Here is an 11,245-nt window from a genome sequence, read left to right as displayed (position 1 = left end):
GGGTGAAATGTTTTTTTTTTTTTTTTAACATTACAGGATAAAGTAGAGCATTTACACACCACACCTTTTCATAATACGCCCTATAATAACCACTTGACCTATTATGGCTGATTGCTTGCTATTACAGCGACTTGTGTATCACCCTTGCCATGGCACGAAGCTATCAAACACAATGGTTTTTATTCACAACACTGATGCTGATTACATATAAATGCTCCTCATTATTTTGCAGCATCAGCTAATATTCCTCTGCAATCCATCGTGGCTTTGCAATTGATCTTATTGACTTACTTTTATAAGGGAATGACTCAGCGACTTTCACAGTGCATTGTCATTTACAACCAGTAGAGGGCCTTTTCCCTTCACAGGGTTCATGTTGTACTGCCAGCCTGTGACTGCACTCTGCTGTCTGAATGCTGCACGTTTATATACAAGAGTAACACAGACACACATACCAGCTCTTATGTATCTCAGCATGTGTCAGTGTTGAATTGGAAAAGATCATATATTGTTTTGTGTGTAGAATTATACATACTTGCTTATGACGTGATTCTATTTGGCTTTCTAAATGCTTCCATTTCTCAAAGGAGACCAGGATTGTGAGAAAGCGAGACTAGCATAGTGTTGTTATATTATTTATGATATCTGAGAGGTACCAGAACAGAGGAGAGGAGTACCATCACACAGAGGAGTATTCTGATTGGAAATCACAGGTTTTCTTTTTTACCTGCAGACACACAGAGACGCAATGCCAAGCTATGTGCAGCTTTAACGTGAACTATATTTTTATTCTAGTACATTTGTTTGTGTATGAAGATCATATGAAATGCAAGGAGCACTAAAACATACAATCTTTACTGCTAAGGAAGTGATGATGATATATTAAGCTACTTCCGGGGAGCTGTGAGATTATTTCATCTTGCCCAAAGGCATTTTAGCTTAGGGCTGGTCGATATGTCCAAAATCGTCTATCTCGATATAAGTCATTCATATCTCGATAATCAATTATAGCATGTTTTGTAGTAATTCACTAAATAAAAAGTGTATAAAATAACCATGTTGTAAAGTCAGTAATGATAAATAAGATTTTTTTTCTAATTTAATTAAGAACTTTAGTGCAAAATTAACAATGTGCAAGGATCAGAACATAAAACGTTGTCCAAATGACGTAAATATTGCAGTAACACAGTTTGGCCGCTGTTTTTTGACATTACGATAGGTACGAAATACAAAAAATATATACAATATTGTTTGTTTGGATATATATATTGTCGTATCGCCCACCCAGCTTCAGCTGGGCAAATGATTGTCAGTACAAGGTCTAGAACCTGCCTACTCCTTCACCATGTAATAGGCAAAACAAACCTTTTTGAGCTTTTGCCTGAATGATTAATTGAGAGTTGCATGAGTGATAATTAAATCCATCTTTAAAATCATAAAAAAAACAAGTCAGACTTCCTTTTTTAATTACCAATTATTAAAAAATAATTAAGCTGTCAGTTTACTTCTGTTTTCTGCCGTGATCGCTAAAAAGTCAGGAGCACTTTGGTTCTTTTTGTTTTTCTGGATTCCCCTGAATGCCCCCAAACCAGTCAGCTCCTCCTTTCTACTTAATATGTGGTTTTGTAATTGTGTTTGTGACAAATGTATTCTCCCCACAACACATGTCTGTGATTGAGGAAATGGGTTGATTGGTATCTTTTGAGGCTTCCAGTTTAAGATCCCTGATGATTCTACTGATTGCTTTTAGCATTTACTTTAATGATACAAAGAGAAGGAATGCCACATCATCTCAAAATATATTGTAAGAAGATATTCTGTAAATACAGACAAGGTCTCTTAGATGAAGTCTTGATTGTGGACATTTTGTAGGAGCAATGTATCTTTTTCTCATTATTTGAGAAACGCTCCAGGCTCGGACTCTGCCCGGTCAGCTGCTGTTGAGCAGGAAGATCATAGTGGCAGATCAGCAACCAGCATCCTGTCACAAATATAGATTCCCCAAAACACGTATTTAAACTGCATGTCACTGGCAGAGCTGCTACGTTATAATTGTTGTGTATTTTGGGCCACTATAAGATCCATAGTAAGATAAGCCTGATGGATTGTGGGTAACTTTAGCTTCTGTTGTTGGTGTTAGACATACTGCTGTACAGACATGCTTTTGGGATAATTAACGGTCAACATTCCGGCATAGTCCAGGTTGTCATCTAGTAACATGAGGCACTGAAGAATAAAACTGTCATAGTGTATCTTTCATTTGCTATTTTGTTATCACCCACTCAGACAGCACCTATAATTTGCTGTAGAAGTGTGTGTGTGTGTGTGTGTGGGGGGGGGGGGTGTCCCCTTCTTTTATGGTCCTTTCTGAGGTTTGTTGCATTGTTTTCTTGCATAGGGTTATTTCAGTAATCTTGGGTCTCTATATTTTTTTCTGTGCCAAGTTATGCTCCATATTGATTGTTTTTCTTTCTTTTCTTTTTCTTGTGTGGCAGCAAACTTTGAAACTCTTCCCTTGAAGTTACACACTTCAACTTGAACTGGCTACATAATTACAACCCCAAAATTCACTTCTACAGTACTTCTAAAGATTCTTATATAACAGGACATGACATGTTTCAGATTTTTAATTCAACTAAAATCCATTTGACAGGTAGAGGCTACCTATTTTTGTCTCTACTGCCATGTTATTACCTAAATAAGGCTTTGCCAATCTTTGCTCAGAGCTTCCAGCCACACCTATGAAACCACAAACTGTTCTGTACCATCACAGTCTGCTTAGAAGCAGACACTATTACATTCAAACCCTCTGGCAGGCTACACTTAGGTGGATTGTAGTGACCCTGTTTCCTCTTGAGCGCCGTTATGAATATTTCAGAAAAAACTGCCACAGCCATATCTTCCAGTGCCTGAGTTTGTTGAATTTTTTATTTCTTCATTTTCTTTAGTCTAAAGTTGGAACAGCAGTGCAAGGCCAAGCTCTTAAAGTAGCAACATAGAGAAGAGGTTAATGTCAGCCATTCGATAGAATGTGAAGTTGTACTTCACACATACATGCATTGCTGCCCTAGATACATCTTTATGCTGCTATAGGGGGTAGGGATGGCAGTAGCAATCAATATTTTTGCTTTAGCAGGGGTCTATGTTGGGAGCTGTGAGTGGGCAGCGTTTTTACTTGTCCCCTTGGGCTGTGAAACATCGACCCACAGACCCATCCGTGACTAGAGTCACATTGATATTCATTGTGAACACAAGTTAATGGACTTCATGATCCCCTTTACAACTAGGGTGTCAGGTTGGACATGAACGCTGGGTTTTAGTGTTCTACGTGAAACTGGAGATTTTGTCTTTTTAGTCCACACAGGCAGAGGTACGACACCTGAAACCTGCGTACAGCAGGTTTGTGTGACGACGAGTGCTTCGGGCTAAAGTCGCTATTGTAGCATGGCCCTCATTTCCTCACTTTCCCATGAGTGTACAATAGATTAAGTCGTCTCATATTCCCAACGCCTTTCTTTACCATGTCTTTTTGACAATCAATGGGAAATTTGCTAAATCTGTTCCCGCTCTTATTTCCATCCCACAGGACACATTTTCTGTGTCCTTCACTCACACACAGATGTCAAAAAGGAAATTGGACTAGACAGAATATCATCATTCTTCTTCCAGTCTTTGATGCAATTCAAGGTTTGATGAGAGTGCCAGTAAATTAGATCACCAGCCCAGCCTGCTGTCCAGGGATTTAAACACAGAGACGGTATTCATTTAGAAATTAAGCATATGTTGCTGCCTCTAGAGCAAAGAACTCTGGATTAAGCTTCTATAAATATCTTTAATATTTTGAGTCTGATGGTGGGTGTTATTTTTACTTCTTTTACAGCATGTAATAAAATATTTAAGTAAGTATTATATTTAAGTTTGGATTTTGGTCTAATGTTTAGTCTCAAAATGCCTTATTGTCCATTGGGGCCGGTACAGAGAACATAATAGTTTCAGATGTGAATACTACACACATACTAGTTTCTCAGAGTCTTTTGTTTACCTCAGGCATCCCTCTGGTTGGTCACTCTGAGTGCTGGGAACTTCCATTGTGTGAAAAGGAGGCACAAAAATGACGTTTTCCTTGTGCAAATCACTGAGTGAGAGAGGGGGACCCTGGCAGGAGAAAGACAGAGTCGAGAGGGACGGTTGCTGTGTGAGGGAGGAAGACGGGGACGGACAGAGTGAAAGAGAAAGCGCCTGCTAATCAGTGGAGTTTTGGGGGGGGGGTCTGCTATTGTTCGCTCCCCTGCATAGTCACGGTAGCAGACGAGAAAAAGCTGCCTGTCTTTTTAAAGGCACAGGAGGCTGGAGTCAGGGGAGAGAGTGGAGGGGAGAGGGGGGAGGAGGCATCTAGCGCTTCAACACAGCTCAGCGATATCAGCAGCCAAACAGAGAAGCGCCACCTCAGACACTCATGCAAGACGGCAAGAAAGCAGGATTTTTGTTTCATCGTATTTGTTTTGGAATATTCTCTTGTTTACATTTTGCTCTTGGAGATTGTAGTTGTCTTGGTGTTGCATCATTTGACCACCAGATGAGAAACAGAAATATTCCCAGTCTGTAAGCAGCAGAGGCTCGGGGATGCTGTGCACACAGTGAGGAGCCGTTAATCATCCACTGTTTTGCTCCTGATGCGAGCGGGAGGCTCTCATCCTCTGCACTGCAGCACAGTAAGCCCAGCCGGTGCTCACCTCCTCTGACACAGGCTGCGTGTCTCCTCTGCAAGGATCAGACTGAAAGGAGAGGGAGTTTGGAGGGGTGGGGAGGGGGAAGCAGGTGGATGTGGAGGGTGGCTGGAGAGCAAGAGCAGGCAGGGGGGTCAGAGCTAGTTGAGGATGGGAGCCAACGAGTCCCTGGAGCAAGGAGAGACCCCCTGTCCCTCTCAAGAACGCATGTAAGTTTGCCCTAACAAACGTGTTCACAGGTGTGAAAAAACCAAGAACACCACTTTATTTAAAATAAGATCTAGAGAGCAGCGCCAACTGCTTTGCCATGTTGTTTTTATTTATTCATGTCTTCAAACCATGGCCCTCCATGTAACAGAAATGTTCATTGTGGATGCCGGGTGATTTATGATGCAGAATGCAATTACCAGTGAGATATATTATGGGTATGTGTTGTTATTTACTGTTGCAGGCTGAAGCCAAACATCTCTTTGAGACTTTGTTCGGGTACCAATCTGTTTTTGATGCATTTTAGCTTTCCCTTACTCGATCTTTTCATGCATACTGTTACAAATCCCTCTCAGAGTGGAAAATCCAACTTAACCAACAAAGCATGTCGTCATTATTGTTGTTTGCTTTTGTGATGTAAATAAGGATGAGAGAATCGGAGCACATGCACAGACACATCCGTGCGCCTCCACTACAGTACTGTATGTATGGACACATGTCTGGGAAACGTAATAGTGCTTCAAGAGAGCTTGTGGGAACCAGAATTAGGCAATGAGTACAGTAGGTACCGCCGGGAGGCTGGTGGGGTGATGTTTTGTTCTGTGCAAAGGAGGACGTGACGCTGCACTGGGAGCAGGAGCTGGTAACAGTGTTGAAATAGAACACGCTGTGTGGGGGCAGAAAAAGAGAACTCAGGAATACCAGTGGATGACAGAGTTAGAGAGGGAGAGAGACGGAGTCAGAGTGTGCTGAAGAATCAGGAGAAACAGAGGACAGGGGATTAGAGAAATGGAGTGTGAGTGTGCGCGTCCATGTGTGTGTGTTTCGTCTGTAATGGAGAAATTTATGATTTATAACATAATACAATTAATTATTTTTCATTTAAAAAGTTAAATTAGTAGCTGTTTTCCTACATGTGGGCAGAAGAGAAGCACTGTGTCCACCATCCCTACCATTAATGATACACACTTTTGTCAAGTTCTGTCCATGAGTTGTGTAACACTGTCAAAAGCACTTAGAGTATATAAAGCAGTCGTACACCAAAGCACTGTAGGGCTCTGATGTGGAAACGTTGAGTGTTAGGTAATCGACCAAATTATGGCCATTCTGAAGGGCATTTTTGTTCATTTTACTCTGAAATATGAAATGAGTCGGTTTTGTTTGTGTCTGCACTGATGGGGGGTTGGGATACTACTCAATGACTATAGCGTCTGATCTCATGGTCAATATGGAGAGATATTTTGACCCCCTCCTCATCAATGCTCTGACCCACAGACCTGGCCTGTTGTTGTTTAATGTGCCATCTGCTTGCAGTCAAAGTCTCAGATTAGGCTAGATGAGGTATTACACCGGGAGATAATCCTAGTCTGACACTTTTTTTTCTCAGTGGCTTCTTTGTTTTGAGACCGAGTGGATTTTTTAAAGGGATACCAGACTCGAGCACTGACATGAGTCTGTATGGAGATGAGAGACATCTGCTCTGTTTATTTGACCTGCAGAAGGTGCAGAGTGATTTTCCATAAGATATCATTTCCTGAACTTGAAGAATCCTTTGCAGAAGACAACAGCTGCTTTGTGCTCTTTTCCCATTACACAGCATCTATAAATTGCTCCCTGCTCACCACATCACACCTGTGTGATGAAGAGAGGCTCTTGGAAAAAAGGTTGTTGTGGTTTTTCAGGGTGTTCAGTGCCTATGATGTCATACTTTATATCCAGACACTGTCGGGATAGAAGCACAGGAGCTCCCTCTGTTGGTCTTTTTATTTCGGTCTATTGGAGAGACTGTAAACAGTGTAAGGGACAGACTCACAGTACAACTGCATATTCAATCATTTCCTTCTTTTCACAATACAGAACAAACATGTAATGGTATTATTGTACAATCAAACAGCTGAGAGGGAAGGGAAATAAGAAGAAAACAAAGGGATAAGGAATTGCAGAGATGGAGCGGGAGGTGAGGGAAAGCGACGGTATTAAACATGAAGGAGGAGTGGAATGAAAAGAGATGGATGATAGTCGAGACCAGACAGAGAGGTTTGGAGGTGTATGACAGCCGAGGGTCGACGGAGGGAGTATGCGGCAGATAGTACATGAGGCTAATCACACAGCTGCTTGGAGACCAGCAGCCTGCCTCCATTCATCCCTCTGTTCTTCTTTCTTTTTCCATCAGCCTTCATTTAATCACAGTTGCCTCCTTATCAGTTGTGACATCAAATTTAGATTGTTTTAGCTAAAAGCAGAAAAGTGCTTCATTTGCAATGCCAACATCTATATCTGTATGTAGGACCGACTGATGTGGTGTTAGGTTTATGTGTCGCTGTGGCCCAGTTTCCCTCTCTTCCCCGGGGCTGGTGATGGCTCTCCCCCCAGCACTGTGAAAGCTGTTTAGACAGGCCCAGTTGGTGTGGCTGGAAGCAGAGACACGTCTGAAATGCAGTCTCCCTGCCACACTACGCAGCGTTTCCGTCCCCAGGCAGTCATCTCCGCCTGTGATAGGCTGCTATTAACTCCCGCTCTCTTTGTCTCTGTTCACCCCCATAGCCTGACTGCTCACCCACACACCGCTTTTCCTCTTTCAGTGTTTTGTCTGCAACGAGATTTCTTTAATTACAGCTCTTTATCATTAAATGATTTTGTGTCTAATAAATGCCATTTCTTTACATTTGAATAAAGATGGTCAATATTCACCATTCTGAGAGAAACAGAAGGATAGAATAAACAAAAAATGATGTTGTAATTTTCTTTTTGTTAAACCAATTCATAGGCTGTGAACAGAATAATGCTGATGCAGCAACTGTTCGCCTCATAAATATGCAATGTGCCTTTATTTGTCTTCCACGTCATATAATTCACTGGACCTCACTGGTTAGGCAATCCTCAGTTGTGTGTGTTCGTGTTGGACTGTGTGCATCCAGCCACGCTGTTTCTTCCAACGTGGAACATATGGCGGAAGCAACCTCCTGTTACCATAGCAACACAGTGTTTGCAGTCGCATGAAAAATGTCCTCTGCAAGGACTTAACTGGAGCACTGAAATGAATCCCAATTTCCTTATTGTTTTGCTGTTTTCAGTTTTATTATTATTTTTTATCATTAGTATCATCCTCAAAAAAGCAGCTTGTATGCCCTTATCAAAACAAAACCTCCAGAGAGCTCAATATCTTACATGTCTTCATAGATTAATTTGTTTGGTGTGTGCTTATTTGGTATTTGCATATTACCCTCTGTAAGTGGGTCCTGTCTGATCCTGGTTCACAAAAACTGATCAGACAGATGGATCTCCAGGCAGACCAGTCTTATCCTGCTGGGACACACTGGGCCACCACAGGGATTACAGTTCTGGCTCCGTTCTCTGCCATGTGCTTGTTTCTTCATCACACCACCCCCCAATGTAATGGAGGTGTTATTAAGGTGTTGCTCGGAGGATTAGACTTAATATATAAGAAAAACAAGCACCCCATAACATTTAATACCCTGTTGAAGCTTGTGTAGCTTGATGAATTGTTTAGATTTTTTAGTGAAGCACATTGCAGCGCAGGTGAAATATGTTACTTCTGCCATATTGTTTGTGTAGAATAGATGAACCTCCATGTCTGCTGTGGTGTGACCCCTGGGAAAGTGGATATATTGACCACGACAGCAAAATACATTTATTACCAGCCTTCTCTATATCTTTGCTCTGAATTTGTTATTTCTTTTTTGCTTTGGCCATATTGATGGCTAGACGGTATTTCAGGCCCCTCTATATGTCTGTAATACTACAGGCTTTTATTTGATCCATATTTAAGTGTGTGTGTGTGTGTGTGTGTGTGTGTGTGTGTGTGTGTGTGTGTGTGTGAGACAGGACCCCTACAGGATCCTGAATGGCTTCAGCAGTGGTTATTATGCTCTTGTATTTGTGTGTTTCTTAACGGGGGAACGGGGGTATATTAGGCAATATTTGGCAATATTTGGCACAGTTTCCACTATCATTTTTCATTGTGGTCAATGTTTAATATTGTTCATTTAAAAAAAATTCTCATCAGTAATTTAGGCAGAAAAAGACGATAATTGAGATATCAGGATATGAAATATACAAATATATCAGATGCATTGGTTGTATATGTAATTAGAGCAGGTTTGGCTGGTGGGCATTGGGCAGCCTTTTCTTCTCTGTGGACGTAGCAACGTAGTTCAGGAGCTCGAGAGGTGGAGGGAGGGAGGAAAGTAGAGAGAGGAAGGCTGAGAGAGAGCGAGAGACGGGGAGTGTGCAAGAATACACAGTATGCAGGCGGTGGGCTTCTGCAGCCAGTCTCCGTTAGATTGGGAGGCATCATTTCCTACTTGGGAGGGAGTGGAGACAGACTGATGTGGCTACAGATGACAAAGAGGAGCAGCATTAAAGGACTGAGGTTGTAGATTGGAAACAAAGAGATATTAGACTATAAAGTCAAGGAGAGAAGGCTACCTATCTGTGGGGCTATCTACCTGTGGGTCAGGCAGTAGCGTCGTGGTGCGGAGAGGTGTAGCCCACCGGCAGCCATGGCAGTGAGTACGTGGCAGGCTCTGTCTCCTCTGCAGTGGGCGCGCTGGGGCTGGGACACACTGCTGGGAGGGGCAGGAGACGGGGACAGTCCGGGCTCTGATCCGGCTCTGGGGCTCCTCCGGAGTCTCTCCTGGGGCTCACGCCATGACAACATGATCAGTGCTGCCGTGAAGCCGATCAGACAGAGGTGAGACAGGACGGGAGGCTGAGGCTACATATCGTCAGATAATACATTGATCAACAGAGCATGGGACGTGGTAGGGAGGTTGTCTATTGAGCTCCGTTGTGTGTGTGTGTGTGTGTGTGTGTGTGTGTGTGTGTGTGTGTGTGTCGGGTCCTGAGGAAAACCAATCAATATTAATTTTGCTTAGGATGTTAACATTGTGATTTTTATTTGCACATATTGTCATGGTTATTTCTCTGTTTTCAGCTCAGTGTTCCCCTCAGTCCCTCCCTATCTATTTCATATCTGTGATGTAGATCTTGAGGTGGTTTTGTTTGTGTATGGGTGTTGCATGTGTGTGTGTGTGTGTGTTGAGGTAGGGTAATCCTGTGTGTGTGATGTGTGAGGTGTCATTTTCTGTTACCTCACCGCAGATTCAGTGTTTGTAGCCATAAAAGTCGAAGTCCTCAGTGAATCTCTTTAAAATATTCACACCTTCTCTTGCACTAAAAAATAATATTGGAACTTTGTGATGTCCTGTGTCTGAAGAAGAAAAGTTACGCTCGTCCTCGCACAACGTCAACGATCATGATACAGTCACCACAGTCATTACAGTGATATCAGTCTGATGTATGCTCATCTTTTGTTGTAGGAGTTCAGACTCTGATGGAGGGTTTGAGACCCCTGAATCCACAACTCCAGTGAAGACATTTTCTCCCATAAATCCCCCAACCCAGCAACTAACGTCCGATGAAAAAGGTAGAGTAAGAAAAGGATGCCATGATGTGCGTCGCTCTTCTACAATTTGATGCTCTGTTACACCGGCATAAAAAAAAAAAAAAACAGGTGTGAGAAAGTCTTGTTGCACCATCTAGTGGTATAAAACAGTACGCCCTATCTGGCTTTGTTTGCTGAGACAAGCATCTCCACTGCACAAAACAGGGGCTTCTGGGATATCTAGCAAAGGCTGACCAATCAGTTCAATCTCATGTGGCTATTTTACATGACTTTCTGACATATTCATCTCAATAATTGGATGTGTCAGAAACCGGCTGCAACTTTTATCTCCATGCAGGTTTCCTTCCACACCTGTATCTCACCCACAAACCAGTCAAAATATACAGTATAATGATCCCAGTTTCATTTATTTAGATTGTATCTACTCTACTCTCCATCTTTTGCAGTAGCAGACACCTCTGTCAGTGATCCTGCCTCTGAATTGACTTCAGCTGACGCACCATGCCGTTCCCCGTCCATTGTTTTTGATGAGAACAAGCCCATTGCAGCCAGTGGCCAATACAACATCGAGGTTGTTGGAGATTCGACAAGTCACACTCTGACCCGTTCACTCAGCTTCCAGGGAGGAGAACTAGACAGTGCTGGTCTGTTTGACGGATCAACAGTGGGGGGCTTCCGTCCACATTCGGAATCCTTCAGCGTAGGGACCGGGAGTGCCCCAGGGACGCTCCACAGACCCAAGAAAGTCCGTCCTGGGTCTGTGAAGAAGAAGCCTCTTCTCAGACAGAGCTCTAACCCAGACAGTCCAAAGCCAGCCTCATCCAGCAGCACCCCAGAGATCAAGAAGCGGGCAAAGCCTCAATCTGCCAGCCCTCTCCAGCCT

The 11,245-nt window shown here is 42.8% G+C and overlaps 1 protein-coding gene across 13 annotated transcripts in view; it reads left to right on the top strand.

Annotated features, from left to right (window-relative positions):
- Window positions 1-11,245, top strand: part of tacc2 (transforming, acidic coiled-coil containing protein 2) — a 53,676-nt gene that overhangs the window by 29,110 nt on the left and 13,321 nt on the right. The gene's annotated exons all lie outside the window — the stretch shown is intronic.

Source organism: Etheostoma spectabile, chromosome 17 (genome assembly GCF_008692095.1).
Source record: "Etheostoma spectabile isolate EspeVRDwgs_2016 chromosome 17, UIUC_Espe_1.0, whole genome shotgun sequence".
In the NCBI taxonomy this organism is placed as follows: Eukaryota; Metazoa; Chordata; class Actinopteri; order Perciformes; family Percidae; genus Etheostoma; species Etheostoma spectabile.
Note: the sequence above shows the minus strand (reverse complement) of the source record. Positions and strands in the feature narration are given on the sequence as shown.